Below are 21,920 nucleotides of genomic sequence, written 5' to 3'. Positions count from 1 at the left end.
TTCCTCATTTTCCTCTGATGTGGTTATTCAGTCATTCCAAGATCTGCCCATGCCTTCATCTTTCTCTGCACCGGAAGCAGATGCACCATCACGATGGGTCTGACCCAGCTGACGGCTGAACTGCAGAGCCCGAGTGAGCTGCTCTTCCTCTGAGGCTCAACCACAGCATTTCCCACGCTGAATGTTTGTGTTCATGACGTTTTTCTAACGCAGCTCGGAATGTTCACATATCTGTGATGTCATGCGAATCGTATCCCTTAGCACGCAGAAAATCCAGCTGTAATTTAGGAAACGTTTCTTAGAATCATTCAAATGTACGGAAGGTTGTCACAGTCAATACATAACCAGGCAAGTTTTATTTTCTTCCCTGCAAATGCATTTTTTTGGGAATCTAGTGCTCAAGAAAGATTTTCCTGCATTGAGGCTAAGTAGAGTTTTACAAAGGACGTTGGTCCTCGAGGAGATTAAGGCTACCCATGCATCCGTTGGCGTCACTCAGTTTCATTTCCAAAGATTCTGCCTTAGCCAGATGTCAAGTGACTGTTTCAGTCAGTGAGAGATTATAGAAGAACATAAATAGCTTATTGTCGATTCACTACCCCCACAGATACCCCGTTGATTCAAAATACACCCTACCACCAAGGCAGTGCCAGAAGGGATGCTTCCAAGCCCTGTTCTTCTTCCCTAAGTCTAGCTTGACTAGGCTAAGGAGGGATTCACATGGGGATTCAGTAAATCTTGGCTCCTAGCTGTGGCTCCATTGTTAATTCACCGAGAAAGGCCAGTAAATTAGTCTAGCTTTTATGTGCTAATGTTTTCTCATGTAAAAAATGAGCCCAGTAACAATGCTGTGCTATTAATTTTGCAAATAAAAGTTTCTCTAATGCAAGTCCTGATGATATATTACCCTGCTTACCAAGAGGAAGTTGAGTGTACAGGACTTTTTGATAAAATGCATGACATCTCTGGGCCTATTATTTAATGGGCATGGCTAACAACTCACTGAACGACTCTGAGAGGTAGGTCTTTTCTTTTAAGTCTGCAAAATGAAACAACACTATTTGATATAATCAATCTTGGACCCCTGTAAAACCCCATTTATTCAGCCAACAAGTACTGACTGAGTACTGACTGAGTGTAAGCTGCTGAGTACAGAAAGAAATAAGAAATTGTTCCTTCCCCAAGGGACTCCATTCTAACTGGAAATGAATCCATACTAACCAAATACAACTGTAAAGTATTCTAAACTTCAATTCAGTATGATTTTCCTTAACTCTGTATAGCCTTTCTGTGTAAGTAAATGCTACCGCAGAGGCACAGAAGAGCAACTCTTTTGCCAGACAGTGGGAGAGGAGGTAGCATTTAGCAGTAACTGCAGGGAAAGGTGAGATGGGAGGTGCTTGGTAGAAGGCAGAGGAGAGCTTCACAATGAGAAGGAAGGCACCTTTGTGAGAGAGGGCAGAGCACGGCATGTCCAGAACCCTCTGGCATGGTGCAGAACCTCATGGCATGGCCAGAACCCGTGGCATGGTACAGAACCTCATGGCATGGCCAGAACCCTCTGGCATGGTGCAGAACTTCATGGCATGGCCAGAACCCCGTGGCATGGTGCAGAACTGTTAGGACTCCAAAGTGCATGGAGCACAACAAATGTGGAATTGGTAAGTCTGGACCAAAAACTGGTAAAAACCCTTTATTGCTATATTTATATCTGTAGACTGAATGCTGGAGCCATCTGAGGTGTTTAAGCAAGAATGTAGCATAGTCAGAGCTGCTGTTTTTGAGATAGGTCTGTGATGGCAGAAAGGAAAGGGGCTAAAAGAGAATAATTTTAAATCCAAGAAGCTGATTTGGAGACCACTGTATCCATGACCCACCCTCACCATGACACTCGGAAAACATCAGGTAGCGAGCGGTACAAATCAACTCTATGAGATCCAGATTCTCGTGGTCTAGCCGCATCCCCTACCACATCTGTCTCTTCGCTGCTGCTTGCATGTCAAACCAAAGCCATGGTCTTCTGCCACTAGCACAGCACTGGGTAGGAATTGTCCTGGGTGTTCCTCTTGGGTCATGTGTGCTGACACGAGCGAGCGGAGAATCCTCACAGCCCTTTCTTGCCTTGCTGATTTGCCTGCTGTGACCTGGGGCGCAAATGCTCTCTGATGACTCTTAAGCTTGATTATGTGAGTGCATGCGCACTCTCTCCATGGTGTACAGCGGTCTCTCCAACTGACTGCCCAGCCTGTCCCTCAGTCCCCACCTCATTCTGCACACACACCCCCACACACCTACACCTCCCCACCCCACATCCACACCCCCACACACTCATACCCATCCCCACATAGCCACTCACACCCACAACCCCCCCTCCCCAACTGAGTACAAGTAACCAGTTACTTTTTAATTCTGTTTCTCATTCATTCAAGCATTCTAGAAGTGTGGTTGACCTACAGAGTTGCACAACCACAACAGGACATCATCAGCCATTAGTTGAGGACACGTTTTTCCCTCTTGGAACTGTGTCTAACCAATAGCATCTCCATCGCACGCTGCAGCACTCAGGAAGGCGTCACAGAAAAGGCAGCAGGGACAACCTGCTTCCTGCCTCTTTTGACAACACACGGGCAGTGACACTGCTTTCGCTGAGACTTGTTCATCTCATGAGTTGTTAAAGATGTGCTATTTGCTTTATGCACTTGAAAAAGACAGAAGAAAGGCGTGTGGGAGAAAGCTCCTTGTGTTGAGAGGAGAACAGGATCAGGAGTGCGTTTCTGGCATGAGCTAATCTGGAATATTCCTTGTCCCCAGAGAGGGCCATCCCTTTGAGATCATCCTCAAGTGAAGCAACATGGCAACAGCAGATTGCCTGGTGTCTGCTTTTCATTGACTTTCTTTGGGAGTTTTGCGGGTTATTGGGAAATCCTACAGCCAAACTGGTAGTTTGGTTGCCCTGCACCATGTTCCATTTGTGGCAGTTGGTTGCCTGAAATGTTATTTGTGTTTTTTACTATTATTTCAGATTTTAGTTACATTAAGGAAGAAACAATGGTGTTTCCCAAATACACTCATCTAATTATCTAATTTGAATGTTCCTCGTTCCACTTTAAATGCTTGTCTAGGTTTTTTAGTTCTTGAATTGTTTCTTTTGTTTTCTTTGACAATATTCTTGATATATAATTATTTTCACTAATTCCTTAGTGCTTCAGTGGTACATTCTTTGCTTTGTGTTTTTTATGGAGTTCATTCTGCCTTTTTTATGATGGATTTCTCATTTTCTTGGAGTCACTGAATATAGCACGTTGATTATGCAAACTCTTTTTAGTTCTTATCACATTTATATTTTATTTTAAATGCCATTGTTAAAATTTACAAAATGGGTTTATATCTGCACAATACAATTGACATTTTGACATGCTTAGAGTATTTGCAACCCTGGAGCTTTATTTTTCCAGGCACAAAATGTGTTCAAGAGTACAGGACAGCCTCAGAGGCACATAGATAAAATTAACTGAATTAGTTCCATTCACCCCTCCATTTGCAATAATGAGGTAAACCCAGAAACAACATGAATAGTAAAAGATAAACTGAGAATTTTAATTTTTCTTCAGGTTTCATCTTTTAAGATGCTTATCATTTGGAGAAGGTGTTTTGGAAATTTTCTTGTCATTGGTGACTCTTGAATAAAAATTCAAACAAGGGGGCTGGCGCTGTGGCACAGCGGGTTAAAGCCCTGGCCTGAAGCTCCGGCATCCCATATGGGCACCAGTTTGAGACCCGGCTGCTCCATTTGCAATCCAGCTCTCTGCTATTGCCTGGGAAAGCAATAGAAGATGGCCCAAGTCCTTGGGTCCCTGCACCCATGTGGGAGACCTGGAAGAAGCTCCTGGCTCCTGACTTTGGATCTGCTTAACTCCAGGTGTTGTGGCCATCTGGGGAGTGAACCAGCAGATGGAAGACCTCTCTCTCTGTCTCTACCTCTCTCTGTAACTGTCTTTCAAATAAATAAAATAAATCTTAAAAAAAACTAAAACAAGGAGTTTACTATCAAGACTGTATGGATCGAAGCCAACTGTCTGATTTTGTACTTCAGAGTGATTATATATGTCTTCCTCAACAAGACATCTTTCTTCACGCTCATGTTCAGGCTTCTGTAAGCCACACATTCAATCACATAAGATCCATAGGAAATTTAAATGCTTTGAAGTTCACAGGGACACAAAAAGCCTTATGACTTTCAGGCCTGAGAAGACATTTTGGTTTTACATGGCAGCAAGAGACAGAGACAGAGGCCGCGGAAGCAGGGGAGACAGTGTTCCGGGGGGGACAGTCCCCCACGAGCTGTGTAGGTCCTGCGCAATCCCTTGGTCTGGCCCTGCTAAGTCAATAGATCTACAGCAATCTACTTTTCAGGTTGATAATTTTGAGGCTGACATTGTGGCTCAGCAGGTAGAACTGCTGCCTGTGACACTGGCATCCCGGATGGACCCCAGTTCTGATCCAGCTCCCTGTCAAAGGCCTGGGAAAGCGTGGAAGATGGCCCAAGTGCCTAGGCCCCTGCCACTGATGTGGGAGACCTGATTGAAGCTCTGGGCTCCTCGCTCGGGCCTGGCACAGAGCAGGCTGTGTGGACATCTAGGGAATGAGCCAGCAGATGGAAGCTTGCTCTCTCTCTCTCTCTGTTGGCTCCTTTCTATGACTCTCAAATATTCTTTTTTAAGCTGATAATTGTGTATGGTGTCATAAATATCCAAATGGCCCTTGAAGGAAAAGTGTCCCCCAGCCCTGCACTGTGCTGCTTTGGGTGCCTCTGTGGGCAGGGGCCTCTGCTGGGCTCTGCGGCCACCTGCCTTGGCCTCCCCTCCTGGCTCCGACCCTTCTCTTTCCTAATGGGAAGGTTCTGGTTCAGTGAGCACAGCTGGGGATGGAGAGGTAGCCTCATGGACTAAGCTGCCCCAGGGGCGGCCCGAGCACAATCCTCCCCAGGGCGCTGAAATACCACCCAGTGGCACTCCGCGGCTAAGGAGCGCGCCCAGGGAAGTCCTTGGGGCAGTGGCCCAGGGAGGGTTTGTGGGTTGTGGCAGAAAGAGACTTTGTTTCTGAACTAGCTGATACTTTGCTCCCTGAGCTTGAGAGACAGCACAACGTCTCCCAGGTCTGTTCTCAGCCAGTCCTCAATTGTGATAAACGGGAGCAGATCCAGCGTGAGGCCAAGGCTTCCTCAGTCGAGTTGTTTTGTGCCTGGGGTTTGGAGTGGGCTTGTGCCATCTGGAACCCTAGAGGAGCTTCAGTGACCCCTGGGTCTCTGGGAACCTTTGCTTTGGGCCCAGGGCTATGCATGTACCTGCTCCCGAGAGCCACGTCCTCATCCCCCTCCCTCGCTGCGTCTGGTGACCTCCCCTTGGTGGCTTGCGATTGGCTGCGGCGAGAGCGTCTACACTGTGAACACTGGCAAATTCCATGCATGTGGGCTTTGTTTCCTGGAAGAGAGCACCGCTAGGTGTTTGCCAGGGCGTCTCTGTTTCTGGCTGATGTCCAGTGCACCTTGTATCTGGAAATTCTGGTCCGATTGTATGATACGATCATGCGGGTTAGCTCCCACACTTCCCTGACTTGGGGTCAGAAACACCGGGCAGTCACTGTTGGTCTCCAAGCCCTCTGCTTGGAGCTTGCTCAGCTCGGGCCTGGGGAGTTGCAGGCACTGGTTGTTCAGGGGCCCTGCCCTTCCCAGCTCTCAGGGTCATGTTATGCCACTCGGAGCCTCATTAGAGGCAGCTAGAAATAGCCACCATGTGGCCTGCAGAGCCCTGCTCCCACGAGGTGTGCCGGGCAGAGTGGACATTCCTCCGCGCTGGCCCTTGAAGTCACATTTCCCAGCAAAAAGGCAGGTCTGCGGATGACTGAGCGAATGTTCCCTGCGAAGGAACACGCTAGGTATCACTGGGGACTTCGGTCGCATTCTGTGCCCTCCAATTCACTCACTGCAGAGCGTTCTCCGTGCACACCTGGCCCACGTTCCCATAGTCACTTTCCTGGAGAAAAACGAAAAGTAAAATGAAAGCACAAGCTACGTGAGAGCAAAACTTTCCATAAAACCGATTTTTAATGAGATCAAAACAGAATGAAAGTAATCATGTTCTCAAAATCATCAACACACGATTATGTGAAAATTGGAGTGCAGTCTATTTGTTTTATTTATAGAGATAGTTATGGCATTTCATTAAAAGAGTGGCAGAGCTTGGCTGTCTTTCCCATGAGATGTTTCGTGTGCGTGTGAGTGCGTGTTCGTCACATATAAACTCTCCTAAGCTTGGGAGGGAGTAAATTGTTCTGCTTTTTTGCAAACCCCATAATTCATTAGCCGCTTGCACCTGTCATGTTGTTTGTTTCCTTCCTAGTGGGAATATGTGCCCCTTCCAGAAGCCACCACCCCCTGCGACCAAAGCGACAGCAGAGAGATGCGTATCTGTGTCACTTACATCTGTTTTATATCTGTGATTTTTAGGGCCTGGCTATTTTGTGATATTCCAGTTACTACTGATGAAGTAGGAATGCTTACACTTTGAACCAGATATTTTTATTTCTTTACAGTTCAACTAATACGTACTTAAAAACGCTTTTTCTGCTTTTGTTTGGTTCCTTGTGTGTGGGGTAGTGGGGGGGGGGTGTGGGTGCGACTTGGATAATAAGGGAGAGGGGTTTAACAAGAAATCATCCAGAAACACGAGTGTGAGCTTCACCAAAATGCAGCTGCTGAGAGATAACGTCCTTCCCTCATCTGTGGGATTTTTTTTTAAGTTGCCTCTCCTGACTCATCTCAGTGGCAATTTATTTCCGGGCGGTTCAACTTTACTTTCACACTTTCATTTTTCTGCGTGGCTTTAAACAGAGCATGGACGTACTTGAGTTGTCAGCCATGTTGGGAAACTTTTAAATCGTTGTAATATTTTCAATATGAGCCTGACTGGTTGACAACTAGTTTTTGAAAGTACCTTTTGGTCTCTACTATATTCCCCTCCACCTTTGAGCTCTCAGCTATATTTGAAAGCCTAATAATAAAATCCCGAGCACAGATTTTTCTCATGACAACATTCTTGGACCATGATTACGGTTTTATAAAGCTGTGTCCTCATGGGCCAGATGACATTTCTGGCTTGTTATTTGTAGAGCCATCTTAACCTTGAACTGTCTTTAAGTCCTTCCCAGTCAGCGCTGGGGGACAGAGCCCCCTGCTGGAGGTTCTGGGCACCCGGATTTCCACTGGGACCGCAAGGTCCCTCCCAGTCGCTGGGAGACAAGGAATCTAACAGCGAAAAAACAGACGGGATGCTTTGGACTGACAACGTGAGTCACTGTAATCTCAAATTGCTTTTTCCATAGCTCTTCCTATCCTTTTGAGCATCTGGGTAAGAAAGGGGAACACTGCTTACTCAAATCCTCCAGTGTTTCCTGGGGATCTCTTCTTTAGGTCTGAGAGCCCAGGGCTCCAGGGGGTCTTCACATGGCTGGCAGGGACCCGAGCACCGAGCCATCACCTGCTGCCCTCCAGGGAGTGTGTGAGCAGGAAGCCGGGTTGCAAGCAGAGGAGCCAGCTTGAACCAGGCACTCTGATGTGGGACTCTGGCAGCCCAAGCGCCAGTTTAGTAACAGTGCCAAATGCCTGCCCCACCACACACTTTATCTAAGAGTTCTGTTTCAAAGAACATTTTACTTTAACTTTGCTTTAATTTTACCACAGTGTACAATACTTCAAGCTGAGTCCTATCAATATTTTTTAGTTTTTTTTTTTTTTTTTTTTTTTTTTTTTTTTTTTTTGTGCTGAGGCATACAGAGCTTTGCACTTGGGCAACCAGTAGCTTTTTGGTTATTAATTTGAGTTTGATAATTCAGTTGTGTGTATGTGTGTGTTAATTTTGTCAGTATTTTTGCTTAAACCTAGGTTCATCTATATTTTATAAAGATGGTTCCTCTTTGTTTTTTATGGACAGATTTTCTTTTATTAATTTGCAGTTTCTGAAAGTAAGATGGAAACATTTTTGATATTTTAGATTTACAGGCAAATGAGGTCTTGAATCTATAAAGAAAAAAGGTGAATTTGTCTCATACAGGTACTATATGAACAAGCCCTTCTCATGAAATCAGAGTATTTGAAAAGGGAAGTATACTATAAATATTATTATGATAATGGTTTTTCTACTTTAAAAGTGTTCTTCTAGGATCATATACATATGCAGAATCACTTTGTATGTGAGACAGGGCAATGAGGTTATTTACTGGAAAAGCACATGGAATCTCATGAAAAACTTTAATTTCACCGGATTTCCTGTCGCAGGCATCCACAGGGCTCGGATTGTTTATGGATTGCATTTTAATAAGCAAGCGTTGCTGTCCAATCCAGGTCTCTGCAGCTGGATACTACTTAGTGCATCAGCTGAAACACTTAAATGTAAAAAAAGTCTGCAGTCCACAATTCAAGTACTGTCCTATTCATCGTGAGCGAATGGGAGAGAGGGGAGAGAGTGCCTTGTGCTCCCCTCGGGGAATAGCGTTCCACTGGTGTGACTTCAGCTTTGTTCTGGGGCACCGTGTCACATGGAATCCCTTCTACTCAATTGAGGCCACTGCTAAATGTGCCTCAAAATGGTCAGAATTCTCAGGGTCAGCGGTGCTTACTGAGCCGCTTCCATTTGATGCATTTCATTCTCTAAAGATTCTCGGCTTTGGGAAAAGAGCCGCTTGACTCAGGAGCAAGATAAAATTAATTCTCCGGTCCTAAGTCTTCCATCTCATCCCACCCTCACCCTGCTGATCCTGAGTTAGGAAGCACCCAGCTCCAGCTCGTCCCTGGAAGAACAGGGCAGGGGACACCCAGAGGCTGCCTGCCCGCCCGTCTCTGCCTTAGCTTCCAGACAGGCGTGATCAGGATTTTCCAGTCTCTTCCGGGAACCTCTGTCAGGATTTCACAGCCTCACTGTTCACAAAGCTTTCTTTCTGTGTATAGCCCCGTTAAGAAAACGCCGTATACTCGTATCTGACAAATCACAAGCATTATTAGGCGTGTTTATTCAATTGTTGTTTCTTCCCGTTACAGAAATATTCACCACCCTGAAACTGCACTTGATTCCTTCACACGGGAAGCTTCTGGAAGCTGTAAGGGTGACAGGTATCAGAAAAGAAGGAAGACTGCCCCCAGGCCGGGAGGGTCTGTTGGTGTGCTGCTCTTGTTCCATGAAATCCAGTGCATTCCATAGAAATTCTAGAAGTCTTCACATGGCTAGCTCCTCCCTGCTGCTTCTGAATTGGTTTCCCAGACAAACTATTTGGGACATATTGTCACTGAAACATTATTCACTGTTTATCTGAAGTTCAAATTCGACTTTCTATCCTCTGGCCACTCTAATTCCTAGTGACTTAGATTCTGAGCACAAAATGAACTGGAACAAACAAACGAACAAAATGACTTTCATTCTACATGGAAGAAATGTATACTCAACAAACTTAATTCTTTGTGCATCGACACTGCCGTGGATTCATACATCCCCCTGGAAGATACCAAGGACTTACTCTGGAAACGTACAACAGGGCGCCTCAGGAAGTTTGTGGGAAAATAGAAGTAAAAGGTAAGTTTAGGAGCAGGCATTTGGCCCGGTGGCTGAGCTGCTGTCTGGGACATGTGCATCTCCTATCAGAGGGCCTGGGTTCAGGTTCAGGCTCAGTTTCCTGCCAGTGCACACCCTGGGAAGCAGTGGTGATGGCACACATGCTTGGCTCCCTGCCTTTCACGTGGAAGACCTGGATGGGGTTCCTGGCTCCTGGCTACAGCCTACTCCAGTCCTTTTTGTTGCAGGCTTTTGGGGAGTGAACCAGCAGATCAGAGATCTGTCTCTGCCTCTATCTCTATCTCTCTAGTTTTCAAAATAACTACATAATAAAACATTTTTTTAACTTTTATTTAATGAATATAAATTTCCAAAGTACAGCTTATGGATTACAATGGCTTCCCCCCCATAACGTCCCTCCCACCCGCAACCCTCCCCTCTCCCACTCCCTCTCCCCTTCCATTCACATCAAGATTCATTTTCAATTCTCTTTATATACAGAAGATCAGTTTAGCATACATTAAGTAAAGATTTCAACAGTTTGTTCCCACACAGAAACATAAAGTGAAAAATAATAGATGATTTTTTAAATGATGCTGAAATCAGATCAGACCTATTGTCATGTTTAATCCCAGTGAGAGTCAAGTTGGGAATTGATAATTTCTTCTTCTTCTTTTTTTTAACAGAAGATCAGTTTAGTATACATTAAGCATTTTTTTTTTAAAGTTTATTTTGGTGCCAAATTTTTTTTTTAACTTTTATTTAATGAATATACGTTTCCAAAGTACGAATAATGGATTACTATGGCTTCCCCCCCATACCGTCCCTCCCACCCACAACCCTCCCCTTTCCCACTCCCTCTCCCCTTCCATTCACATCAAGATTCATTTTTGATTATCTTAATATACAGAAGATCAGCTTAGTATACATTAAGTAAGGATTTCAACAGTTTGCTCCCACACAGAAACATAAAGTGAAAAATAATAGATGATTTTTTTTAATGATGATGAAATCAGATCAGACCTATTGTCATGTTTAATCCCAGTGAGAGTCAAGTTGGGAGTTGATAGTTTCTTTTTTTTTTTTTTTTTTTTTTTTTTTTTTTTACAGAGGAGCAGTTTAGTATGCATTAAGTAAAGATTTCAACAGTTTGCACCCCCGTAGAAACACAAAGTGAAATATATTATTTGAGTACTCGTTATAGCATTAAATCTCAATGCACAGCACATTAAGGACAGAGATCCTACATGAGGAGTAAGTGCACAGTGACTCCTGTTGTTGACTTTACCAATTGACACTCCTGTCTATGGCATCAGTAATCTCCCTATGCTCCAGTCATGAGTTTCCAAGGCTATGGAAGCCCTCTGAGTTCTCCGACTCTTATGTTGTTTAGACAAGGTCATAGTCAAAGTGGAGGTTCTCTCCTCCCTTCAGAGAAAGGTACCTCCTTCTTTGAAGACCTGTTCTTTCCACTGAGATCTCACTCACAGAGATCTTTTGCCAGAGTGTCTTGGCTTTCCATGCCTGAAATACTCTCATGGGCTTTTCAGCCAGATCTGAATGCCTTTAGGGCTGATTCTGAGGCCAGAGTGCTATTTAGGACATCTGCCATTCTATGAGTCTGCTGAGTATCTCACTTCCCATGTTGGATCATTCTCCCCTTTATTTATTCTATCGGTTAGTGTTAGCAGGTACTAGACTTGCTTATGTGCTCCCTTTGACTCTTAGTCCTTTCATTATGATCAAACGGTGACTTGATCAGCATAGCCCTGACTGTTAATGAACAACTTAATACATTATCCCTCTTAGTAGTTTTTTTTGTCTGTTCTACTTAATATGACTGGTTTAATTCTGTAATTAATACACAGTTATTCTTAAGTGTTGAAACTTAACTGAAAAGTGATTGCTGTTAAATATAAGTGTGGGAATAAGAGAGGGAAGAGATGTACAATTTGGGACATGCTCAAGCTGACTTGCCCCAAATGGTAGAGTTAGAAACATACCAGGGGACTCCAATTTAATCCCATCAAGGTGGCATGTACCAATGCCATCTCACTAGTCCAAGTGATCAATTTCAGTTCACAATTGATCATAATGAAAGGTGCCAAATTTTTTTTTTTAATTTATTCTTTTTTTTTTTTTTTGACAGGAAGAGTGGACAGTGAGAGAGAGAGAGACAGAGAGAAAGGTCTTCCTTTTGCTGTTGGTTCACCCTCCAATGGCCACTTCAGCTGGCGCGCTGTGGCCGGCGCACCACGCTGATCCAATGGCAGGAGCCAGGTACTTATCCTGGTCTCCCATGGGGTGCAGGGCCCAAGCACTTGGGCCATCCTCCACTGCACTCCCTGGCCACAGCAGAGAGCTGGCCTGGAAGAGGGGCAATCGGGACAGAATCCGGCGCCCTGACCGGGACTAGAACCCGGTGTGCCGGCGCCGCAAGGTGGAGGATTAGCCTAGTGAGCCGCGGCGCCGGCTCAGTGCCAAAAAATTTTGAAATCCATGCATAGTTTTTTTATATATATATTCCTTGAGTTTTCTGTATGCATGAATTTTGGCTCTTCTTGGGGCGAAACTCAATGTCTCTAATTTCCCACAGGCTTTTTGAAGCACTGGGGTGTTCAGCAAATCCCTAGTGCTTCCCCCTTATGCACCTACCAAACAGCTGTCACTCAAGGTTCTGGGAGGTGGGCCACAGCCTGTTCTGGCAGTCGCCCCTTAGGGGCCCTGGGCAGCTCTGGAAGATAAAGCCTCTGTATCCCAGTGGCCTCTCCTGTGATCCAGCTCCTAGTCCACACCCTTCCCTCAGCCCCTAACTGTGCCCTTGGGATCCTTGAACCTCGCCCACCCCTGCACGCAGCTCCCGACTGCCCTGCCTTGGCCAGCACTGCGCCACGCTCCACACTCTGCAGCTCTCCCCACTCCCCAGCCCCGGAGCACAGTTCTCACAAGTGCTTAACATACTCCTGAGTCAACCAACAGAAACGTGCGTGGCGACACAAGCCCGGCCCTCCCATCTGACGCACACGCTCAAACCCCTGGCTTCTGCAACAGCGCCCTACCACTGGCTCTTGCATGAATCCTTAGGAGGGAGACTCCAGCAGCTTCGTTAAGGCCAAAAGGGTGATCCCACAGCCTGAGGCTCGCCACCACCATCAGGTCATCCTCTGTCCTCTGCTTTAGACTTCTGTTTCTTAAACTCAGCGACTGGACAGGCCTTTCCTGAGTGTGTGTGTGTGTGTGTGTGTGTGTGTAAAATCCCCACCCCCCCGCCGGCTCCAGGTTGTGCTGCTCCCCACACCGCCTAGACTGCTTGGTCAGGGCACTTTGTGTTTCCCTTTCTGCCTAGCATGGAGGAGCAGGAAGAATTCCCAATCCAGCATCAGGAAGGCCAAGTCTGAACCCTGCTCCTGCTCGTGCCTCAGTGGCATCTCTGGCGTGGGCAGTCTGTGGCACGCTCAGGCCTGTGGCCGGCCCCATGCCGTGCCAGGCTGCTCGCTCTCTCTCTCTCTCTCTCTCTCTCTCTTTCTCAAGATTTTATTTATTTGAGAGGTAGAGTTACATACAATGAGAGGGAGAGACAGAGAAAAAGACCTTCTATCTGCTGGTTCACTCCCCAATGGCCGCAATGGCCGAAGCTGCACTGATCTCAAGCCAGGAGCCAGGAGCTTCTTCCAGGTCTCCCATGTGAGTGCAGGGTCCCAAATGCCTAGGCCGTCTTCTACTGCTTTCCCAGGCCATAGCAGAGAGCTGGATTGGAAGAGGAGCAGCCAGGAATCAAACCAACGCCCATATGGGATGCTGGTTCCACAGGCGGAGGATTAACCTACTGAGCCACAACACCTGCCCCTCTCCCTTTCTCTTTCTACCCCTGACCTGGCGTTCCTCATAGTTCGGTTCTTGTCAGGAGTGTGGGGGACCGCAGGCCCAGGGAGCTCAGCACAGTGATGTGGACATGTGCTGTGCAACTGTGGTGCCTTTTCCAGAAAGCCACAGCCTTGAACATTTTCAAAGCTGGCTGGGGCAGAGAGCAGAGTTCCAACCAAAAACAGAGCAGAAAGCCGCTCACTTCTCTTCCCAGATCTTTCAGTGACTTGAGTGTGGGCAGCTCCTCCGTGTGCCCCTGCACTGTGTCGCTCATTCCCGAGCCAGAGGGCTTTGTTGTTGGCTCTTCCTCCAGCATCTCCTCTCTGAGTGACTGTGTGGGCTACTGCCCCATGCGGGTGATGCACAGCTCCTGACACAGGCGCTTGGGGCTGTGGAGGAGATGCGAAGGCACCCCGGGGAGCAGGCCCCATCCACAGACCAGATCAGACCAGATTAGCCCAGATCAGACTCCCCACACAAGGCTGCCCCTCGTGCCGGCCTTGAGCGCTGTCACTGCAGAGACGGTGGCGAGGACGGTGCAATCCTGCTTGCTGACAGTGTTTTTATTTACTCTGACACATGCTGTAAATGCTGCAACTTGCATTTCTCACGTGTCACACGCCTGTTTTAGGGATCTAGAGGAAGCGTCGGTGATGGCGGTAACAGAGGCAGGGTGTGCTGTGGGTGACGGCTGGCGGTGTCTGGGGGTGTGCCCTGGTGGGACCATGAGGTGTCGGCTCCCACAGGCCTTCCAGGCGCGGTCGTGGGGAAGTGCCTGCCTTGGCTGCGTTTGGCAGTGAGGAAGCTGAGGCTGGGGGAAGTCCGTTGTCGCTCACTCCATGGCCACCTCCCCAGGCTTCAGTGGCTTAAAACAGGAAGCGGTGACTCATCCCGGGACTCTGATCCAGAAGGGTGGCTCTGGGTGAGCAGATGCACGCCTTGCAGTCCAGCCAGGTTGGCCCCATGCACCTGTGCAGAGTGTGCACAGGTGACCAGGGTTGACGGGGCCTTGTGCTACATCTTCCAGCTTGTTCACGTGGTGGCCAGGAGGTCCACGTTCATCAGGCAAGGACTTGTCCCAGAAACCAAGTGCTTCTTAAACCCCAGCTGTGATGTCCCTTGTTGTCCTGTTGGCCAAATTCACCCCATGGCTGGGCCTTGGGTCAGCGGGAAAGGGAGGTGGAGAAAGAGACGTGGCTGGGCAGGGAGCAGGAATGCAAAAACCTACAGCAGGGAGGTTAAGGAACGTGACCGGAACAGCACACACGTGGAGGAGGAGCTGGGATTTGAACCTCCATGCCTCCTTTAGCGACAGCGGCCTGATGGCTCAGGTGTAGAGAGGCAGAGCCCAAGACTCGCCAGCTCAGGTGAGACTTCGTCCCCTCTCAATTCCTCTTCTTCCAGGCCTGTGGTGAGAGCTGCGTGTTAAAAGCTCACTCCACGGAGCCGGCACTGTGGCGTAGTGGCTAAGCCTCTGCCAGCAGCTCCAGCATCCCACATGGGCACCTCTAGTCCTGTCTGCTCCTCTTCCAATCCAGCTGTCTGCTAATGTACCTGGGAGAGTAGCGGAAGATGGCCCAAGGGCTCATCTATGTGGGAGATCCAGAAGAAATTCCTGGCTTTGGCCATTTGGGAAGTGAACCAACGGATAGAAGACCTTTCTCTCTCTCTCTCCCTCTCTTTATATCTCTTTTTTTTTCTTTTTGAAAATTTTATTTAAGGCATACAAATTACATATATTTCGTATATACAGATTCAGAAACACAGTGATGCTAGTCAAATTTTCAAAAGTAAAGCATAAAGTAAATAACCAAGAATGAGCAAGAAAGAATTGCCAGACCACCTTCAAAGGAAATCCTATCAGACTGATAGAAGATTTCTCAACAGAAACACTACTGCCCAGGAAAGAGATATACAGTCTAAGTCCTAAAACAAAAACATTACCAACCCAGAATACTTTATCCAGTGAAGCTCTCACTCATAAATGAAGGTAAAATAAAGACTTTTAAAAACAAACAAAATTTAAAAGTTGTTCTACGTAGCCATTGTTATAAATGATACTTAAGGATGTAGTACATACAGAAACTGAGAAAGACAATCATGAAAGAATGTGAAGGCAGGAAAATCTAATCTAGTAAAAGAGCAAAGGAGATTCAAAACGAACAGAAGGAAAAATGCCAGGACTAAATCATTACTTATCAGTAATGAGGTTGAATGCAAATCTACTAAATAATAGACTTTTTATCAGACTGGCTGAATGGATAAAAATAATAATACCCATGTATGCCTCCTACAAAAAACACTCCTCAAAAATAAAAGTACATACAGACTGAAAGCAAAAGGATAGGAAGAATATTCCACGCAAATGGAAAATACAAGCAAACAGAAGTAGCTCTATTCCTATTAGACAAAATAGACTTTAAGACGAAAAACTGTTAAAAGAGACAAGGTATTTTTAAAATTTTATTTAAGTTATACAAATTTCATGTATTTCATATATACAGATTTAGGAACATAGTGACTATATCTCTGCCTCTCAAATAAATAAGTAAAATCTTTAAAAAAAAAAAAAAAACTCACTCCTGGTGTGGAAGGCTGAGAAGCTGCACAGCCTTGCTGATCACAACCCCGCAGGGGGAAATCAGCACCAAGGCTCCCAGGTCCTTCGGTCTGGCTGTTACATGAGCAAGCCCGCCCCTCCTTCTTCTGGCCACACACACCTCTCACAGCTGCCCATCCTGAGGACTGCACTGGTTAGCTCACACACAGGCTGTCCAAGCCCCCTACCCACGTTGCCCCGAAGTCCCCCCAGATTTGCATTAAGAGCTTCTGGGATTGATTTTGGTGTGGAAAATGCGTTCTCTTAAAGAAAGGGCAGCCATGGGGTGGAAGTGGCCTTGGGGCTCCTGCAATCTGTGGGTGAGCCTGGACAGGTGGGCCCTGCTGGCTCCCTTCTGAGGAACACAGCTTGGTATCTGATAGGTCACTTGAAGTTCCTACCCATGGACACTTTTCCAAAGCCTAATTATGGTGCATGTGCCACCCACAGCCAGCCAGAAACCAGAGAGGAATGCAGAATCACAGAGGGACGTGCACCCTGCAGATCTCCGGGCCTGCAGGTGATGGTGGGGCTGTACGGCTGCACTAGGCGCCAGCCAGCACACAAGGCCAGCAGGTGCAGCCATGGGCAGCTGCTCTGGCTCATCCCCACTGGCCCTGCGGTCTTCCTTCCCAAGGTCCCACGTCTGTTCTGGGGAGGGGTCTTCCCTTTCATCGCACAGGCACTCGGTTCCCCATCGAGGGCCATGCAAAATTGCCGGGACCCTGCCAGGAGGCCAGGGAGACATTGGGAGGCACCTGCCTGGCCTGGATGCACAATCTGCACCCCGAGGAGCTGCTGTGTGGACACTGGGAGTGGGAGGAGCATGTGGCCATGGCCCCGGCGGCCCCCAAGGCTGCTGCCGCCATGGCTCCCATGGCCCTCCCGGCCCTGCAGGCACTGGAGCCCTGACTGGGCATGCCTCCAGCACCCTGGGGCCTGCTGCATCAGGGAGCTTCTAGGAGCCCTGGCTCCCGGTCTGGGGGAAGCTTTCCTGGGGCACAGGACTGTAGCAGCTCCCCTTCCCCAAGCTGCCTTACCTGGGGGACTCTCCCCACACAAGATTAGAGAATCAGAAATACTGTCACTCAAAGACCACAGCTTCCTGATATATCCAACCTGCATTTACAGGCTCCAAAACACAGGTGTATGTGTCAGCTTTTCACAACTACAATGAAATGCCTGCGGCAACCTTTATAAAGCAAGGAGGTTGTGGGGGTGCAGAACCTGAACAGTGCAGCACAGGCTTGGGTGAGGTCCACTCACCATGATGCCTCCCGTGGCATCTGTGTCTGTGTCCTCACCCTTCCTCCTTGCAAAGCCACCAGGATTCCCTTGTGAGGCCTCCACCCTAAGGACTGTGCCGAACCTCCTCTCTGAACACCAGGCCTGGCTTCAGGTTCAGCTTTTCTAGTATCATCAGTGTACTGCCTTGGGGGTTAAGTTCCCACATGAGCCTGGGGCCAGGGGACAGATCCCATTCAAACCTCAGCAACAGCTCTGCTGTTTCCTGTGCACACCAGAGGCTGTGTGGGCCAGGGAGGGGAAGGACTGAGACCCAGTGGTATCCTCAGGGTTCCTAACAACATTACTGCTTCACCACAAGGAAGGTAGGTGCTGTGGCACACATGGGTGCAGCTGCCACCTGCAATGCCAACATCCCTTATGGGTGCTAGTTTGTGTCCTGGCTGCTCCACTTCTGATCCAGCTCCCTGCTGAGGTACCTGGGAAGACAGGCAGAAGGTGATCCCAGCACTTGGGCCCCTGCCACCTACATGGGAGACCCAGCTGAAGCTCCTGGCTCCTGGCTTTGGCCTGACCCAGATCTGTCTGATGTGGCCATCTGGGGAGTGAACCAGTGAATTAAAGATCTCTCTCTCTCTCTCTCTCTCTGACTTTCAAATAAATAAATAAATCTTTGAAAAAATATATTTAAAAGGAAAGATCCATCTGGGCCCAGATGCTGGCGTGGACCCTGCCCATCCCAACTGTGGGCAACAGAGGTGACAGCTATGCGGGCTCTACTGATTCTTGGCTGCTCTCCATGGACTCAGAGAGGCCTTGAGTTTACCGTGCAGAAAATGAGCATTCCCTCTTGCTTTGAACTTTATTTATTTATTTGAAAAACAGAGTTATAGAGAGGGAGAGACAGAGAGCATGAGAGAGGTCTTCTGTCCACCGGTTCATTCCCCAATTGGCCTCAACAGCTGGACTAGACCAGTCTGAAGCCAGGAGCCTGGAACTCCCTCCGAGTCTCCCACTTAGGTAGCAGGGGCCCAGGGGCTTGGGTCATCTCCTGCTGCTTGCCCAGCACAGAAGCAGGGAGCTGGATCAGAAATGGAGCCGCTGGGTCTTGAACGGGAGCTCATATACAGGCTGCTGGCATCCCAGGAGACGGCTTAACCTCGGTGTCGCAATGGCAGGCCTGGAAATGAGCATTCTCAAGGGCCAATCCCCAGTAGTTCTCTAGGGCTGGCGGCAGCTGCTGTGAGTGAACATTAGCAGTGTGACCAAAGCCACCGCCGGGGCTGTTTCTTGGCCAGGGTTGGGACTGAAGCAACAGCAGCGTCACCGTGGCAGATGCTGATTTCTGGTGACAATGTCAGAACCAGAAAACAAACAGCTTGATTTCTAGGTTCCAGGTTGAGCCCGCCAGGCTGGCAGGAAACCCTATTGCTTTGTCAACGAAGCAAATTTGATTCCAAAGTCACCAAGAGAGAGAGAGAGAAAAAAGAAAACCCAGCTCTTTTTCTGTCACTTTTAATACAATGGAACTTTAATAACTGACATTTCTGTATATTTTTCCTAGACTTTAAGACTTTCCTTCAATCTGGGGCCATGCAACACTTGGACCTTTTGGGAAAAAAATGAAACTTAAAAAAATGAAGCACTTAGAGCTTGTGGCATACATGTGGGTGTTCATGTATGCGTGTGTGTGTTTGCACATACATGTGAGTGTGAGTATCCTCTCCGAATCGCCCCTCTTAAAAACTGGCTGCCATCAAGAGGTTTGTGCCATGAGTGGTTAATGTGTTCCTGCCTCCAAATTGAGGCTTCTCTTCTGAGGTCTCCTCAGGAACTCAGATGGTTTTTATAACCCACCTAAGGCATCCAAATCATATTCAGCTCGAAGGGGATCCATGAGTTTAAACTTTGCTTAACCCTGACCAGGCCCAGAGCACAGATGGGTGGGGTGTGGAGCCCAGCACGGTTTCAGGAAGGTCTCTTTTAAAGGGTGACTGGAGCAGAATCGCTGGGTGCCGGAGGGGCCCATGTGGCACCTCTGGACGGCGTCCACGACATTAAGGTCAGGTGCTAAGAAATCAAGGTCATGCCCCATTGCATTTTTCTCAAATAGCTCGGCCCAGATAAGTTAAGCAGTGGGTGATAGCACCAAACAGATAAGGTGGCAATTTTTAACAATCTTAAAATATTGTTACAGCAAGGAAGGTCGTGATAAGATCAAAGCGTTGGGAATGATTTAATGGGTGCTGAGATTTCTTTTGTTCTCTCCTCCCTGTCATCCCTGCTCTCCATACACGTGTGCCTGCACACACACACACACACACACACACACACACCGGGCTACTGACAGTTTCCGGACACGAACACACGGCTATACAGATAGGCTTTTGAATATGAATGCAGGAAGCGCCAGTGATTTTTTTCCTGTCCTCAGAGCTGCTTGATTTATGGCCTGGATTACTGGAAGCAGTAATTCTTTGGTCTTTATGATGTTTTGGTGGAAGGTGCCGTAGCCCGCAGTCAGAACAGCATGATTTCAACGAGGTTTTTACAAAAAGGTCTCTGCAGAGAGGGTGGCTATGAATTGGATGGCTTCTGTAACAGAGCAGTTAATAAGACACCAGCACATTAATCATGTGACAGCTATTGGGTTTAGCAGGGAAAGGCACTGGCTTTTAGGAACAGCAATTTAGGTGACTACTGTGTTGAAAGAGTTTGGCTGAACACATTGTTTTTAACCCCGAGTTCACAGTCAAATTGTATTGGTGGTTTTTACAGACATGTGTTCATGTTTCTGGAATTTCCAATAAACCTAACGAAGTCATTAATCTCTTCTTTTATCTTTCATCCTAATGTTAATTTCCAGAGCGAGACATATGTTTGGGAATAAGCTGGTTATCTAGTAATTCTGGAAAAGCTGCCAAGGAGTTATTCTCAAATTATGTGGACCATGCACACGCAGTCTCCCCTTCCCTGTGTGGCATAACGACCTTTGTAGCCTTCCGGCAGCAAAATCAAAGAGCCGTTTGCTTCTGGTGGGTCTGACAACCCCCCTATCCCTGAAAGGAGGAAGGTCTTCCTGTGGAGACCCTGACATCTGGAGATAAATCAACATCTCAGTTCTTTGGACCAATAAAGAATCGTCCTATAAAACCTGAGAAATAAAATGAAAGTGACTCCAGGAGCCCCCTACAGCAGCAACAGTCTTCAGGGTGAGTTTTGTAAGAGACAATGGTACTACGATTTCCAAGCAAGCACTGACTTTACTTTTGTGTCCACCGTTGGTTGCATTTTATTAGTGAGAGGTCATAGAAATGAGGCTGCAGTTACTGGGCAACTAGGGTCTATGAATGAGCAGTGGGGATTAACTGCATCTCTTGTTCTGAAGGAGCAGAATGTGGAGAATCAGTGAGGAACGTGGGTACTTCGAGGGCCTTAGAATCATGGCTGCTGGAAGGAGGGCAGCCCAAGGTTCAGGTTTTGGCTTAATTTTAGGCAAGTGATTAAACAATTTTCTGTGCCTCAATTTATTTCATGTTCAAATAGGTGTAGCAATGGACCCCAAGTCACAGGGCGGCCTTGAAGATGAAGGGCCACTATGGAACAATGACTCCATTGAAAAAAATAATCCTCAAGCAAAGCAGTTTGTGTGGGGAGCTCTCAGCAAGTAAATTTTGGCATAAACAAATTATAGATTATGATGCTATTAAAATGCAGGCTAGCTGTGGATTCAGAAAGAAAATGATAACAACAAAGGGGAAAGGTCACAGAAACAGTTTTATAGATTCCCAACTGAGTGAGAATTCATAACCGAGTATGGTTTTAGAAGGAATTCTAGGTACAGGAATTTGGCACAGTCCTTAAGACGCCACTAGGGATCCGTATCTGAGGGTCGGGATTCCAGTTCCAGACCCCCTTCTTTTCCCAGCTTCTTGCTAACACACATCCTGGGAGGTGGCAGATGGTGGCTGAAGGTCTTGGGTCCCTACCACTCATGTGGGGAACCCAGGTTGAGTTCTGGGCTCCTGGCTTTGGTGGGCCAGCCCTGGCTGTTGCAGCATGTGGGGAGTGAAGCAGCCGAAGGGAGATCTCTTTCTCTCTGCCTTTCTGCCACTCAAATAAAGTGAAAACACATGAATAAAGTGAAAACCACCCCATCTTCCTCCTGGGGCAGCCCACCTGCCTAACGCCACTGCAGGCTGTGGGCGGGACTTGGACACACTCAGGCTCGGTAGGCAGGAGGCTACTTGGTGTTCCTTTTCTGGAAGGCAACTGGAAACCCCTACAAATGCTCTGCTGTTTGGCTTTTGACCGATGACCACCAGTCTTCAAGTTTACACTCAGAAAACCATCACTGGTATATGGCAAAAATGCATCTCCACCCCAGAATCTAGGCTGCAGCCAAAACAAACACGTAGCTGTGTGCATTAACAGAGGGAAAGCACAAACCCAAAAACTTTGGCAAGAAGCCAAACCAAAGAACACTTATTCTACAAATAAAGTCACTGAGAGATTTCGTAGGAAGCAGTCAAAATTAATCCAAAGCCCTGAAGCCAGGATACCAGCACTCTCTGAAGTGGTGGTAGGTGGGGGATGGGAAAAAGATCTAAGGG

The 21,920-nt window shown here is 47.3% G+C and overlaps 1 long non-coding RNA gene across 5 annotated transcripts in view; it reads left to right on the top strand.

The window, feature by feature from the left end:
- Positions 1 to 7,139: 7,139 nt before the first annotated feature.
- The window catches only part of LOC127492930 (uncharacterized), a 145,846-nt gene continuing 131,065 nt past the window's right edge, over positions 7,140 to 21,920 (top strand). For all 5 annotated transcript variants that reach the window (XR_016233548.1, XR_016233550.1, XR_011388422.2 and 2 more), the window contains exons 1-2: positions 7,140 to 7,344; positions 9,092 to 9,620. This is a non-coding gene — a long non-coding RNA (uncharacterized LOC127492930). The remainder of the gene's footprint in view (positions 7,345 to 9,091; positions 9,621 to 21,920) is intronic.

This window comes from Oryctolagus cuniculus, chromosome 5, assembly GCF_051225735.1.
Source record: "Oryctolagus cuniculus isolate XC-2025 breed Fujian yellow rabbit chromosome 5, ASM5122573v1, whole genome shotgun sequence".
Taxonomy (NCBI): Eukaryota; Metazoa; Chordata; class Mammalia; order Lagomorpha; family Leporidae; genus Oryctolagus; species Oryctolagus cuniculus.
This window is presented reverse-complemented; position numbering and strand designations above follow the sequence as displayed.